The following is a 15,981-nucleotide window of genomic DNA, read 5'->3' as shown; positions in this document are numbered from 1 at the left end:
GCTGAAACAAACCCGAATTTTTCTCCCATTGACTTTAAAGGGATTCGAATTCGAATTCGACCACCCGAATTTTTTTGCTATATTCTGCCGAATAGCTGTCGAAACGAATAGTGAGCTATTCGACCAACACTACAAATTACTTTACTTATTACATTAAAATGAATAAGGCTTGGATCGGCAATTACTTCAACACCCCCTCTGGAGAGTGTACTGATTAGTCGTCAACTGCTGCATGACCTGCTGACACCTTGATGGGAAGAGCACATTCACAGCCTTCGGCATCTCCTTCTACTCCTCCTCCTCGTGGCCCTCTATCTCTTCCCTGTTCCTGAGGTCTATAACTTGCAATGGAGCTGTGTAACTGTTTTTTTTTTTTACCGAGCACCTGCGTCGGGGCCCTCTTCCTCTATCTACTTTGAGGCCTATCACTTGTAATGGAGCTGTGTGATTCATAATTAAATATTTGTATTTTTAGTAGAGAAATACATAAAATTTTCTGTCCTTTTGGATAGATAGCAAGTAGTATCAAAAATAAATATCTGTATTTTTTACAGAAATACAGAAAATTTTCAGTTTATTTTGATAGATTGCAAGTGGTATCAGAATTAAATATCTGTATTTTTTTACTGAAATACAGAAGTTTTTTCTGGCTTTTTTGATAGCAAGGATCAGAATGAAATATTTATTTTTTTAGATATATTTTTCTGTTTATTTTGATAGATTGCAAGTGGTGTCAGAATTAAATATCTGTATTATTTTTACAGAACTACAGAAATTTGTGTATTTATTTTGATAGATTGCAAGTGGTATCAGAATTAAATATCTGTATTTTTTTTACAGAAATACATAATTTTTTGGTTTTTTTGATAGATGGCAAGTGGTATTAGAATGAAATATCTGTATTTTTTTACCCTGCTTCTGACTGCGTGTATGTAACACTGACTATTTATCTATCTAGCTAACAGTGAAACACTCTGAGTACAGTAGATTTCAGGACTGCACCAATACAGTACAATCCAACAATCTATCTGACTAACAGTGTGAGTGTGTCACAGTCTAAATAAAGCACTTTTTTTCACTTTGACAAAGCTAGCCAAGCAGCACAGAAAGGTTGTGATGCTAGCAAATCTCTGTCAGGAGTGGTAAATGCAGGCACGCCCTGGCCTTATATAAGCCAATGGCTGCCTGTGTGGCATGCGGTGACAGACAGCCAATCGGCTGCCTGCCACAACAAACATGGAGGGGAGTATCCCTGCTGTTATTGGAGGGCCCTAGGCATCATGGGGGAGGTCCCTAGGCATTGTGGGAGGGTCAAATTTGGGACTTCAAATCCAACAAAATTCGGGTCGGGTCGAATAGCCAAATTCAGGTCGAACATTAGGACGACCCGAATTCGAACAACAACACTAATCAGGAATACATAAAGTTTCCCAAAAAACTGCTTATAAATGCGTGCCATGAAGCCAATGAGGCCAACACAAGAAAAGAAAAAAAGCCTTATGGCTAAACAGTAGAACCAGAGAAGAAAACCCATTAAAGATAAAAACGGATAGAAAGAAGAATAAGAAGAATCCATCCTTTTCTTTCTCAGCGGGTTTTACTTGTAAGTCTCTTCCTCTTAGTGTCGATGGATTTCTTAACTTAACGCATCTCTGTAGGACTTTGCTCTGATGAAGACGGTTCATCCGATTAACAGTTGCTCCTGCTGGGTGAAAGACCAGATGCTTGGAGTGATTCAGCATTACTTTTTGCGATCGGATTCCCCCTCAGAGGTCATTGTATTCAGAAATTGCTCGGCTTCCTCAGCAACTGTAAAGAATGATTGGTTTCTTGATAATCGTAGAGATGTAAGGAGGCTGGGTATGCTAGTGTAAACTCGATCTTGCGTTTAGATAAGTCAGAGCATACTTGGTGAAAGAGTTTTCTCTTGCGGGTCACCTTGGCTGAGTAGTCAGCAAATAATAGAAGCTTTACCCCAGCAAGGGATACGAGGGAGTGCTGAGAAGTTCCTGGCTTTACCCAGAAAGAAGACAGCCAAAGTTATGAAATAACACATTTATTCAACATATTCCCACCTGAGACTGATGTACTTGGTACAGCTTAGTTGCAGGTTTTCTAGACCATTCAAATAAAAGTACTTTGGTTGGGCCACAAACCAGCTCTCAGCAGCATCTTTGACGTCAGAAATTTCCTCAAAAAGTTGCCCCTTCAGGTGTTTCTTCAAATTTGGGAACAGATTATAGTCCGAAGGGGCCAGGTCAGGTGAGTAGGGGGGATGGTGGACCAATTGGAAACCCAGGGTCTTTAATTTGGCAGCCACAACGTTGGACGTGTGCGCAGGTCCTGCAAAAAAAGGATCCCTTTGGTCAACTTTCCACGGCGCTTCTTCTTAATTGCCTCCTTCAGCTGGTCCAGGAAGTTAGCATAATACTGTCCGGTGATACTAGAGCCCTGAGGTAGGTAGTCCACCAACAGAATACCGTCTTTGTCCCAGAAAACGGACGCCATGACTTTTTTTGCCGATTTCTGGGTTCGGAACTTTTTTGGCCACAGGGACCTGCTGTGGCTCCATTCCTTGGACTGTTCCTTGATTTCAGGATCATGGATGTGGAGCCAGGTTTCATCCTCTGTCACTAACCTAGCTTAAAAGTCCTGTGCAGCTTCAAAATCGGTCTTCTGATCACTGTTCCAACATTTCGGCACCCACTTCGCTGAAAGCTTGCGCATGTCTATGATAGTGGTGATAACAAACCCATCATTCTCCAGTGAGATGTCAAGTGACTGGGCTATCTTTTTTGCGGATATTCGCCGGTCCACAATAATCAGCTCATGGACAGCATTGCAGGTTGCTGGGTCAGCTGAGGTTGGGGCTCATCTGCAACCGTGAAATGCACAGTGTTGAAACAAGATATCCAGGTTTTCACAGTGCTGTAGGAAGGACACTTCCCCCCCCTTTCCCTGGAGAAACAAAAACTTCATGACGGCCCGTAACTCCAACGACATGAAACTTGCCTGTGCCTTTGCCATCACAGCTTCCCACTAAAAGAAAAAACAGTTTTAAGAATCGCAAAGACCTGATATTTGCACAGTTACATAGTGTCATATTCCCCCACACTCATTTTTCTATTTCACTCGAAAGGGGGAAAAGCCAGAAACTTCTCAGCACCCCCTCGTAGATTATGTCGTTTTCTGAATGCTGTTAGCAGTTCTGAGCGGTCGGCATAGTCCAGATATTTTATAATAACTCGTCTTGGTCTCCTCTGATCCTTATGAGTAGTGCTAATGGGGTGGGCTCTTTCAACTTTGCAAGGATGGTCATGGCCCAGAATTTTGGGATTTGTGTTCGTGCAAATCATGGATAGTAGGCCCGTTTTAACAGACTCTGGCAACCCTATTAGGCGTAAATTGTTGCGTCTTGATCTATTCTCGAGATCATCAATCTTGTCTATGAGAGAGCTGATGGTGGCTATTTGCGTGCGGGCAATTACCTCTTGTATAGTTGGTTTAAAAAGCACTGCCACTGCTTCTGCTAATTTCGTATGGTGTGTAGTGAAGAGGGATCACTCACACTATGTGTGTCCTCAGGCTCTATGCATGTATTTGCGGAGGCGCCCTTTGGCCATTTTAGTTTTCAGCTGCCTGTTCCTATCTCTCTGTTTCCCGAAAGCTGGAGAGCCTCTGATGCCTGATTTAACCACTAATTTATCCATCTGGGAGGATAGAGCAGGTTCCGCTGACCAAAGGAGGTGTACCGGTTTCTAGCTGGGGTTTAATGACCAGAATCCTCCAAGTGCACGGATCTCTCGTTTCCTCTATGGAGTAACCGAACCGGAAGTCCCTTACATTGGTTTTGGTTCATCACTTATTCTGCAGAACTTGCAGAAAGACCTTTATTCTTTAGATAAACTTTAACACATTAATGTGTCTACAGGTTTTAAATAAGGATTAATTTCTTGTCTCCTACAAGCACAGTGATTTAAATGAGCTTTGGTGCTACATTGAAGGTAAAAAAAAAAAAAAAAAAGCATTGATTCTAATATAAAAAAACATTATCTCACCCCAGCATCTGAAAGTGACAGATGAATGAGCACTGTACACACAGCACCGTTCTGTTCCATGGGGAGGAGGAAGATAAGTGAGTGACACCAATGATCAGCTACATTCATCCCACTGGCTTCTATGATGGGACAGTATTGGGTCAGCCTTTACAGGGATAAGAGAGTTGGAGAATAAAGGGGTGGGGTTATAGTGTGTTGGGGGCAGAGCTGTGTTAGGGGTGTTGTGCCTGTGAGTAGGAATTTATACAATCAGGGAAAAGCAAAATATTGGAGTGTAAATAGGGAGAGGAAGGAAAGAAAGAGGTTTGTGCTCCAAGGTTGTGGTGTAAATCATAGAATATGTATTTTTATACACACATATTCACACATAATTCTTCAATAAATGCATATGAGTATACGACCAGTCTAGCTGTTAAGGCACTAGACGGGGGTGTATCAGATTACTAGACAATAATTTCTGTCTAAATAAGGTTGATTTAACCGAAATGGTCGCAAAGATTTTCCGACGCGTTTTGCCTTGAGGGCTTCTTCAGGGGAGTACAATCTTTGAAGCTTAGCGGTCTCTAATAAGGTATGGAACATATAAGAGCATTTCAAAGAGGTATACAAAAAATGCAAACATACAGTAAACGATAAATATGTAATAATTGTACAGAAACCTCTTTCTTTCGTTCCTCTCTATTTATATTAGTAATTATACAAGTAGAGGTAGCTCCTCTAGTGCCCCAGGCTCGCAGTGGATATTCAGGGCTGCAATCGTTCATGCAGCCCTGGGAATCCTGTGTGCGATCTCTAGCACTAAAGGTTAAATGGGGACAAGTCTCCCCATTTAAAACCTTAAAAGGTTTCCTCAGCCAATCAGAGAGCACTAGTGGTTTTGAATGGGGAGACTTGTCCCCATTTAACCTCTAGTGACGGAAATCGCACACTAAGCTTTCTGGGTTGGTGGGATGTATTCAACGAAGTGACGACCGGTCAGGCGTTCTGGGTAGACATTGGTGGAAGCACGACGTCCAGGTCTATTCATAGCCACCGATGATGTTTGGTGGTTCTTGACTATGGATTTGGAAATATGCAAAAAGAAGTCTAAATGATTCACAGGCCTCTGGCTATTTTTTTTGTACAGAACGTAAGCATTCCATATGCTGTGCTCAACTAGATGCCTGAAAATCTTTTTGTAGTACTTCCTTTGCTGTTTCCTCATCGCTAGGTAGAATGTAATGGCTTGGTCAGCTCTGTCCACACCTCCCATGGTGTTGTTGTAGTCAATCACCATCTGGGCTTCATCACTTCTTTCCCACGTTTTGTGCGCACCATAATGGTGGAGGCATCATGGACAGTACTCATCAGGCACACATGTTTCTTGTCACGCCATTTCAGGTCCATCATTTTGCCTTTCTGGCAGGCAACAATTTCTACTGTCCTCAGCTTCCCTTTTGCAAACAGTGATGGCAGGTTGCGCCGGTTAGCCCTAACGGTTCCATAGGCATCTGTTCTGTGTTGCAGAAGGAACTCAAAGCTCAGGACAGGTGTAGAAATTGTCAGTTGTGACACAATACCCCTGACCTAGAAAAGGCTCAATGAAGGATAGCACTGAAGATGTTGCCAATCCATAATGGCTATATCTGGGGTTGAACCATGGTGTCCCTTTTTCCAGTGTACAGTACCGTATTCCATATGTAGCCAGATAAGGATTCGCACAGCATATAGGTCTTCATGCCAAATCGCGCCCTCTTTGACGCAATGTACTGCACCCAGCTGAGCCTCCCCTTGTAAGTCATTAGACTTTCGTCAATGCTGACATCTCTTTCTGGCACATAGGTTTGCTGGAAATTTTGTAGAATCATCTGAGACACTTTATTTACTTTTACTTTTTTTATAGTTTGAAGGTTGGAAGTAATATGTTAGCAAACACAGAGCAGCATATATGTTTACATAAAAAAATTTAAAAAGTTAGCACAGAGCAGCACACATGTTGGCAAAAAAAAAATGAGCAAAAAATTTCAAAAAGATAGCAAACACAGAGCAGCATACATGTTGGCATAAAAAATTGTAAAAAGTTAGCACAGAGCAGCACACATGTTGGCATAAAAAAAAATTAGCAAATAATTTCAAAAAGTTAGCAAACACAGAGCAGCACACATTTGCATTAAAACATTTAGCAAAAAATTTTAAAAAGTTAGCAAACACAAGAGCGGCTTACCTGTTTGTCTCCGCAACAATTTTTTCGATAACTTCATCGGTCAAAAACTATTTCAGGTATCCCAGGGGGGCATAGCATTCAGGCTCAATTTTCATCCCAGGTGCGCTAGTGAATGGAAATCTTGACAGTGCTGCCTGGTCCACATCAAGGTCAATAGGGCACCATGTGCACACAGCACTGACCTCAGGTCCAGAATTGTCGCACAGTTCACTTTCGCTGTCCCATGACAAATTTCCTGGTGAATCACTATCGCTCGATTCCACAAGGGACTCAAAATCGCTATTGCTGCATTCAAATTCCTCCAAAACAGCGCTTGCGGCGGCGAGATGCCTTTTGGATGCCATGTTGTCTCCAGCAAACAGTCAGGAACAATCAAGGTCAAAGACAAAGTGATGATATATAAGCCATCAAAAGGTCAGATCAAGGTCAGGGCTAATAGTGGGCTAAATGTAAATCAGAGCACTGGGCAATGATGCTTGGTGCACTACAATGTATTTTTATACTTTTATTTTATGTTTTTATGTGTTTTTACTGTAAAAAATTTAAATTTCCCATCCCCAGAATTCATCACTTCATCCCATCACCGGGAAGATGTCACACATCTTGCCGGGTGTTGCGGTGGGGATGTCCCGCCCTGCTCACTCTGACTCCGGGTGATGCGAGCAGCTGCAGTAAATTCCCGGAGTGATGCCAGTGGGAAATCGCCGCTGGCATCACCCCTGGAATCTACTATTGGTGATCGCATCTGCAGTTAGATGTGATGCATCATGCAGAAATCCTGCATGGTGCATCGCATCTAACTGCAGATGCGAGCAGCGGGGTGGCGGGGACCCGGGCAGCATTTAAAAGCAGATTACTCGGTAATCTGCTTTTAAATTTCCCGCCCCGCCCCCCGACAGAGAGGCGCACCGGCATCACAGCGGGATTGTTTCATCACCGCTGGAGTGCGGGGCTGAGGTGAGGGCGACTCCCAAAGTTACCCCGAGTGTGACTCGGGGTTACTGCTTTTTGCATGGTTTTCCCAACCCGAGTCACACTCGGGATTACTGTTAGGGGGATTAATAGAATCATCCGTGCATCCTAAAATATTAATCAAAAAGGAAGTGCATTAATGCAGATGTACCAGTAACTTCAAATCTGTTTGAATAAATTTATTATATATAGAAATATAGGGAATTAATAAAATATAAAATATCAGTTACTTCCAACATCAATATTTTTCATTTATAAATTGTTTTTGTATTATGCTTGGTGCAGTCTGGGAAAGTAACTGGACATTGTGACAAGGCAAGGCTGACCTGTGTAGTAAGGGGGAGGAAGAGTAACAAATACCTTGACATGTTAATCAGGTTATAGGCACTACATAACTGTTACTGGAGACAATTGTTAGTGATCGTTTCCAGTACAGTAGGGATTCAGAAAGGCTGTCCAGACAGTTGTGCCCTGTTCTTTACAAAGAGAACTGGTGAACACCACTATATCCTTTCCACAGTAACAATACAGGTCATTACCAGCAGACATCTAAACGACATTTCACCTGGGACAATGTACATGTATGGGCACCTTTAGCCTTGCATAGAGCCATCTGTACTAAAGTTATTGTTTTTTTTTAGCACAAATAGCCTTTATTTTAAAAACTAATATATTACCCATATTTTGTCTAAAACGACCCTACAAAAAAGTTTACATAGAATATAACATAGAATATTTGCCAAAATCTTAGGGGCATGACTAACCCCCTTCATACACAGCCTAGTACACCCAGAAAAAATAGGTTTTCTGCCCAACCACAAGGCACAGGATAACACTACTAAAACCCTTGATAATTATTAAATGGGCACCATTTGATTCTTCTCTCAACGGATGTGGAGAAAGCATCCAACAGGGTAATTGGAATTTTATTGAACAAACATAGGCCTGGGCGACAAAATTATGCTGGGCTATATTCAATACCATCAGCAAGGATAAAAGTTATTGGTGTTCTTTCGGACCCACATCACCAATAGTACGAGGCAGGGTTGTCCTCTCTCGCCTTTAATATTTATCCTTACCCTTGAACCTCTTCAGTGCAGGATTAGGCAAAACCCAGACATACATGGCATACCGATTGGGGATGGCTCTTGTAAGACTGCAGCTTTTGCAGATGATCTGCTGTTTTACATTACATCACCGGTAACTTTGTTACCCAATATCATTGAGGAATTAAGACGGTACGGTACTACGATACAGTATCTAATTTTAAGATAAATTAGCAGAAATCAGGGGCACTGATTGTTTACCTCCCACAGGCTACTTAGAACATCATTTCCTTTCCGTTGGTCTTCAGAATGGATCATATATCTAGGTGTTCAGATTAGTAGGGATCTTACCAAATTGTATGCCCCGAATCTCCTCCCTTTTCTAAAAACTTTTTTTTTTTAAATTGTGTTTTTATTGAGTTTTTTGTAAATATAAACAAGAAGTACAGCAATACAGGGATGGGAACAATGTAAATATCATCAGTATACGTCAGGTGAAGCAAGATACTCAACAATCCCAAAAAACATATGTTCTCATCCAAAATAGGAATGTGTTTGTTGAGTAGTGTTAAGGCCAAAGTCCAATGTAGAATCCCAACCAGTAATGCTGGAACAAATAACAACAAAGGAAAAGAAAAGAGAAACAAAAAAGGAACATACAACCATAAAAAAAGAATAAACATGAGCATAAAAGCAGTCAAAATAATCCCTTAGTAACAATAAGAGGGGGGAGTGGAGGGGGGGCAGGTGGGCATTATTGAGAAGGTATACTGGAGCAAGTGGAGCACAACTAAACCCTAAACTTGCAGTTGAGCATAGGTGTCCCATGGATCCCAAATCTTTTCAAATCTATCCACTTTGTTTTGTATAAGGGCAGTAAGATATTCCATTAGGCGAACATCTTGTATGCGGGTATATAGGTCCTCCAAGGAGGGAGGTAAAGTGGACTTCCATCTGGTCGGTATCAGGGTGCGGGCTGCCACTAAGACATGTGCTACTAGTTTACCAGTAGGTCTGGAGAGATCCGTTAAGGGTAGCCCCAGTAAATGGGTAAGCGGGTCTAGGGACATTTGTTGTTGAGTGACGTCCTGAAGCAGCGTATGAACCCGGTCCCAGTAACTCCGAATAATGGGACAGTACCAAAACACATGTTCCAAAGTTCCCCGCTGCGTCCCACATCGCCAACAGGTAGGATCCACAACGGGGAACAACCTGTGTAAGACATCAGGTGTATGATACCATCGAAATAGTATTTTGTGTAAATTTTCCTTATAGAGCGTACAAATGGAGCTTTTATGCGCTGCTTCCCAGATGTCTGACCACTCCTCACTATCCAAGGAGCGACCAAGAATAGATTCCCAGGTGTTCATATAGGCAAATTTTCCAGAAGTCCCTCGTACACTAGTATGAAGGAGGCAGTAAATTGAGGAAACCAGACGTTTAGTATATGGGCAAAGCATACATATCCTCTCAAAAGAAGTAGTTTCTGCAAACCTAGGTGTCTGTGTGAGGGAGAGGGCAGTAACTCTGGCAAAAAAGTTTTATAATACAAGTATGATAGGCCATCTGGGCCAGGGGCTTTATTAGGTGGAAGATGAGATATAATTTTAGAGATTTCATCTTCAGTAATGGGTCGGTTGAGGTGTTCCAGGTGCTCTTCCGATAACTAGGGAAGAGCTAGGTCCGCTAAATAGGAGTCTATTTTCTCCTGTAAGGTGCCCCCTAGGGAGGCCTGTGCCTGATGTACAACCTGATATAATTGAGTGTAGTAGGTTTCAAAGCAAGAGGCTATACAGGAGGGGTCATATCGCATTACCCCATGGGCATCTTTTATGGCCATAGGAGTGGCATGAGCCTGTGCATTTCTAAGTTTGCATGCCAATAGCGTGTCAGCCTTATTGCCTTTGTGGTAGTATAGTTGACGGGTGCGTTGCATCATCCAACTAACTTTCTTCAGTTCCAAAGCCCTTAATTTAGATAATGAAGGTATATTAACAAGTTTCGCCTCTGCTGAGCGCAGCTCCCGCTCAGTTAAAGTGCGTTGCAGGACCGAATTACGTTTTAGGCGAGAACTCAGGGCCACGCACTGACCTCTAATAACCGCCTTATGAGCCTCCCAAAGGGTAGAGGTATGCGCCACTGAACCCTTGTTTTCAGTGAAATAATTTTGAATACCCATAGTGAGGGCCAATTTGGTGTCTTTATTTTTAAGGAGAAAGTCATTCAGTCTCCAATGACAGAATCTAGTCTGAGAAGGAGCAAGAAAAACATCTAGTGTAACTGGGGTGTGGTCTGACCAAGTAATAGGAAAAATATCAGCTGACACACTATTCCGCAAGAGCGGAAGGTTGATAAAGATATGATCAATTCGGGTGTGGTGGGGCGGGGAGTAAAATGTGAACTGTTTGCTCGTTGGGTGTTGAATACGCCAGCTATCATACAATTGGTAGCGCCGAATAATCTGTCTAAAGGCCTTGGATTGCTGCAGGACAGAAGATGGTGGAGGGGATGCAAAGGCAGACAGCCTGTCCTGAGTTGGAGAAAAAATTATATTAAAATCACCCCCCAGGATAAGATAAGTATGGGCAAACTCGTCCAGCAAAGCCATTATCCTGGAGAGGAATGGCAATTGACCCACATTAGGAGCATAAATATTACACAAAGTTACATACCATGTAAAACTATAAACCGACAATCAGGATCAATAATGGAACGTGTCGGTGTAAATTTAAAGGAGTCTTTGATCAAGATGGCAATCCCTGCCTTCTTTCTGGAAGGAGAGTTAGCCATGTAGACCTGTGGGTAATATTTGGAAGTGAAATTAAAAGTGCCCGAGTGATCGAAATGTGTCTCCTGTAGAAAAACAACCTCCGCCATATGGCGTTTAAGTTCCCTGAGCACTAACTTCCTCTTAGTGTTGGAGTTCAGCCCTTTAACATTTAGAGAAAAAACCTTAATCGCCATTAAAAAATCAATCTGAAGAGAACCATGCTACCTGTGGACAGATTGGTAAGGAGGCTAGCCACTTGCAAACAGGGAGGCTTCATAAAACAGTGCAGAATGCCCACACGGGGGAGGGAGGGCAGAGTAAACTGGGGCAAAAAAGAAAAGACAAAAAAAAAATCGCCCACCGGTCCCCAGGAGTCCCTAGGAATCACTGGGGAACAACAATACCTGGCGGGCATACCAACACTACCAAGGGGGTCAGGGGCCCAACAGTCCCCAGAGCATTGAACAGACATACAAAAGTACAATAGAAACCTAATCGACCGGCACCGGCGGTCCAGCAAGATACGAGCTTCCAGGGAGTGTACCGCGCTCTAGCCCAGAAAAAAAAAAAAAAAACGGGCCAGGCGCAGGACCCTCCCTAGAAGTCACAGGGCAAAAAGGTAACATATCAGATAAACAACTTTATATGCATTGTAGGTAGAAAATGCAACCTGGTCTCAGCACTATCTAATAGAACCTGGGGACAACACATCCTGAGGATGACAGGTACCCTGCCTTACAAACAACAGGTGGTATGAGGTAGCAGTAAATCCTGAGATAGCTAGTACAAGAGCATGGAGTCTCACCCTTCAGGAAGAACCACCGAGTTTAGGGGTAAACAAAAGCATCCCGGCAGGGACAGTACAGCAGGTACCTTGCTATATAAAGTAGGTGAAGGATGTGAGTTAGCATCAATTTTTGAAACCTCCAGGTTAGCTGTAAAGGACTTTCACTCATTTGTAAGGTCCAATACACAGAATAGTAAACCAAGATAAAACAATCTAAACAGCATGGGTAAAAAACCGCATTAATAATTTCCAGCATGTTAAATCAGTGGAAAACAAAATGACAAAACAATGCATAAGCCTATAGGGACAGCATGAGAATGTCAAAAACAGAGAATCCTATGGCAGACTAAGCCCCTGTCAGTATCGTCCATCGTCCGGCGGGGCGGGGGGGCGGAGAAGAATGTTGGACCCTTCGTCTGTGCTTCTTAGGTCTGACCTCCTGCCATTCCAAGGAAGAGGAGGGTAAGGGGTGATCAATCTCCCATCCTGGAAGCTTGGGCACAGTAATCCCAAGGTCTCTGCAAAAGGAAAGTAGATCTTCTGGGTAGCGTAACACCGCTGAAATACCATTCCTGCGTGCTGTTAGGCTGAACAGAAAGCCCCATCTATAGGGGATACTATGATCCCATAGAATGGTAAGAAGTGGTTGCAGGAGGCACCGTTGTTGCAGGGTGTGCCAGGATAGGTCCTGGAATAGCTGTAGGGGAGCTCCATCAAACTCCAGATTACACATATTTCTCGCAGCCGCCATAATCTCATCCTTGAGGGCTGTATCCGTGAGATGGCAAAGAACATCCCGTGGCCTTGCGGCCGAGTCTGGTTGCCTCGAAGCCCGGAATGCCTGAGAGATGTTGATAACATGTGAAGAAGGGCGCCCCAAAAGGCGGTTGAAAAAAGCTTGCAGCACCAGCTTCAGATCTGAGTCGCGGGTGGCCTCCGGTAAACCACGGACCCTAATGTTGTTTCTGCGAGTCTTATTGTCCATATCTTCCAGTTGGCGGTAGAGATCTCTGATTTTTAAGTGGTGGTCCTTCGATTTGTGGGTTAAAGCCTCTATATCACCCTTGGCCTGATGTAAATTCTCATCAAGATCTCCCACTCTCCTAGCTAGGGATTGGAAATCAGCAGGTAGGGCCCCAATTTCAGAACGTAGGGTAAACTGTACTTCTGTAATAAGCTGCTGAAAATCTGCTTGTGGGTAACATTTGTAGATGTTGCTGCCATGAAGGGCCGACAGTAGGAGTACTAGATCCAGGGCCTGGAGCGCTAGGACATAAAGGGCCCGCAGCCACATGATGTGCTGTAGTAGGCCTTCCTGAGGGGGGGCCGGGTGCACTGGACAGAGGGCCCAAAGGTGGAAAGGCCTCCCTGTGCAACTCAGGGGGTCCTGAGACCTGGGGGTCAAGAGAATCTCCTGTCACTTCACCCCAAGGAGAAGACACAGCCGCAGGGCAGAATATAGCTGGGACCGTATCGTCCAAGGAGGCATAAGGGCCTTCAGGAGAGCAGGATATCCCCCCTGTCTGATGTGCCTCCGGTGGGGGGGAACCCTCTACAGAGGGAGAAAAACTCACCCCTGCTTGTAATGCAGCCTCAGGTGGATCACCTCCTCTGCTCCTGGAAGCCTGTGTATAAGAGCAGGGACCAGAGAGGACAGGAGAGCGGGCGGCTGCAGCAGAATTCCGGCGCCGCGTGTCCACGCTCCCTGCGCTCCACGTGGACTGTGGGGAAGCAGGAGCCGGCGGCATCTTAGGATCCCTGGGAGCCGCTGAGTTGTCACTCGCAAAAGCCCTAATCGAGGGCTGGGAGGAGGAAGAATGCTGAGCAGGTGTATGGGGGAGCTTCACCCCCCTGCCCTGCTTTGATTTTCCCATGCTGTCAGATAAATTGTGCCCTGTATGCGATGAATGCGGCCATCCCTGGAGATCGCCAGGCCACGCCCCCTTTCTAAACACTTTTAACAATGAACTTGCACAATGGCATTTGAAACTTCTTTCATGGTTTGGCAGATGTAATGCAATTGAAATGGTACTATTGCCTTAATTGCTATATGTGATGCCGGCAATTACCAAACAAAATCCCAGTCGTATTCTTCTGCAACCTGAAAGCACTATTTATACAATTTATATAGGCTCAAGATCAAGAAACAAGGAGGGCCGGGAGTGCCAGACCCCTCTGTGTATTATACTGTGATACATTTAGGCAGAGTGGTGGAATGGTTTAGACATGTCCCTTGGAAGCAATGGATAGAAAACAGGTGACAGTGGCAATCCCACTGACTGCACTTCCATTGAGCGGCACTACTATCCCTACTTCGATCTGTGGCCATCCAAGGATTGAAGCTACCCTGAACCTTTTTCACAAATTATCTGTTTGGTCTAAAGTCTCCCCACCTCTATCGCAACTCATGTCGGTTATTGGAAGTGCCCACTTTCAACCAGGCCTAGATGACCCAAAATTCAGAAGGGTGGCTGACCAGGGAGTATGAGATGTTCATTTCTTTTTGCAAAAATCTTGTTGGCCATCACAGAATACTTCAACTCCATCATTTTCTACACTCTGTTCCTTATATAGCCGAGTATCAAAGGCCTTTCATGGAGTTTGAATCTCCATGTACTGAGCAGGGTTCGGTTAGACAACCGAATCCTAATCTGTACTCTATACTGATTGCCCCCATGTCAAATTGTACACACCACCCTATGTATTGAAATGGGCTCAAAACAAGATTTGAATACTATTTTTCAACAGACTGTAAGGAATCAATTAGACACTATAGCACAATCTCTCAAACCTCTATTAGTTCTACATATAAGGAAACTGGTTACAAAAGTCTCACAGGGTAGTATAGAGTACCATACCACCTACATTCTATGTTTCCGGAGGTCATGCCTACACTATGGCGACAAACAGAGACCCCCCCAGCATTTCCCAGAGGCTGGCACGTGTTAAAGAGATGTATGTAATGGAGGATTTGACTACCTCAATAAGGAGCACTGAGGAAATGAATAGCCAGAGATGATTTTATTGGATCATGTTCCGAAAGTCATCCGAATGCTCGACAACCCTCCAGATACTTGAATGTTCTAATACTAAGTTATGTTCCTGTGAGCTTTCATACTGCTGCCTTCACTGCTTTAAATTTACTATTTATCTTCTTCCAATTAGGTAACCCCTCTTCACCCCTCCCCACATTTCTAGTCCCAACCCTCCTTTACCTTTTCCATTTCTTAACATTTTTTAACCATTAAACTGGTTAATTACCACTAAGGATAAAGGAAAAATGTGTGTTGGGTCCTAAGGGATTATTTATTATTTGGTATATATATATATATATATATGTGTTAGTATTGATCTGTTTATTGCGCCAGAACATTTGAACTAATTTGTTTTAATAGATGTTGGACTGTGTGATAGATTCGACTGTTGTACAATTTACATTTTTTTTCGATTAATATGTATGCTACCTTCGAACCCAATTAAAATCTTAAATTCAAAATAAAAAAGTAAATAAAAACGAAGGAATAAATATAGGAAAAGGAGGAATGAAAGGAGGGAAGGAAAAGTAGGAAAGGAAAACAAAATTTATGGAAGAAGAAAAAAAAAAGTTAGGAGAAAGGAAATAAAAAGAAAGGAAAAAATAAAGTAAGAAAAAATTGAAAGAAAAATAAATAAAACGAATGCAAAGAAAAAATGTCGTTATTTCTTTCTTTTCATTCTTCTATTTTTCTTTACATCTATCCCTTTAATCCCTCCTTTCTCTTTCCTTTCATTCTTCTGTTTTTCTCTCTTTATCTGTGCTTTTTTTAACGCAATAAATTTTTATTACAAAAGAGAAGAGAAATATACAAAACAAAATACAGAACATGTATTGTTATATTTTGGCAATGGAACATTTAGCTAATGCTTTAAGAGTTAACCCCTATATGCAGGGGCTGGAGATGGGCAGTCACCAATACAAATTGGATCTATTCGCAGACAATTTTTTAATATATGTCTCCAATCCTCGAATTGCTCTTCTGTGAATCGTTTCAATCATTCAGCAATTTTAAAATTAATTCACATAAATCTTGGAATCACCGAGCCTCAAGACGAAGTGACATATCTATCACAAGAATTCTTATTTCAAGGATAGTCGTCTTCCATCA

This window comes from Pyxicephalus adspersus, chromosome 10, assembly GCF_032062135.1.
Source record: "Pyxicephalus adspersus chromosome 10, UCB_Pads_2.0, whole genome shotgun sequence".
NCBI lineage: Eukaryota > Metazoa > Chordata > Amphibia > Anura > Pyxicephalidae > Pyxicephalus > Pyxicephalus adspersus.
This window is presented reverse-complemented; position numbering follows the sequence as displayed.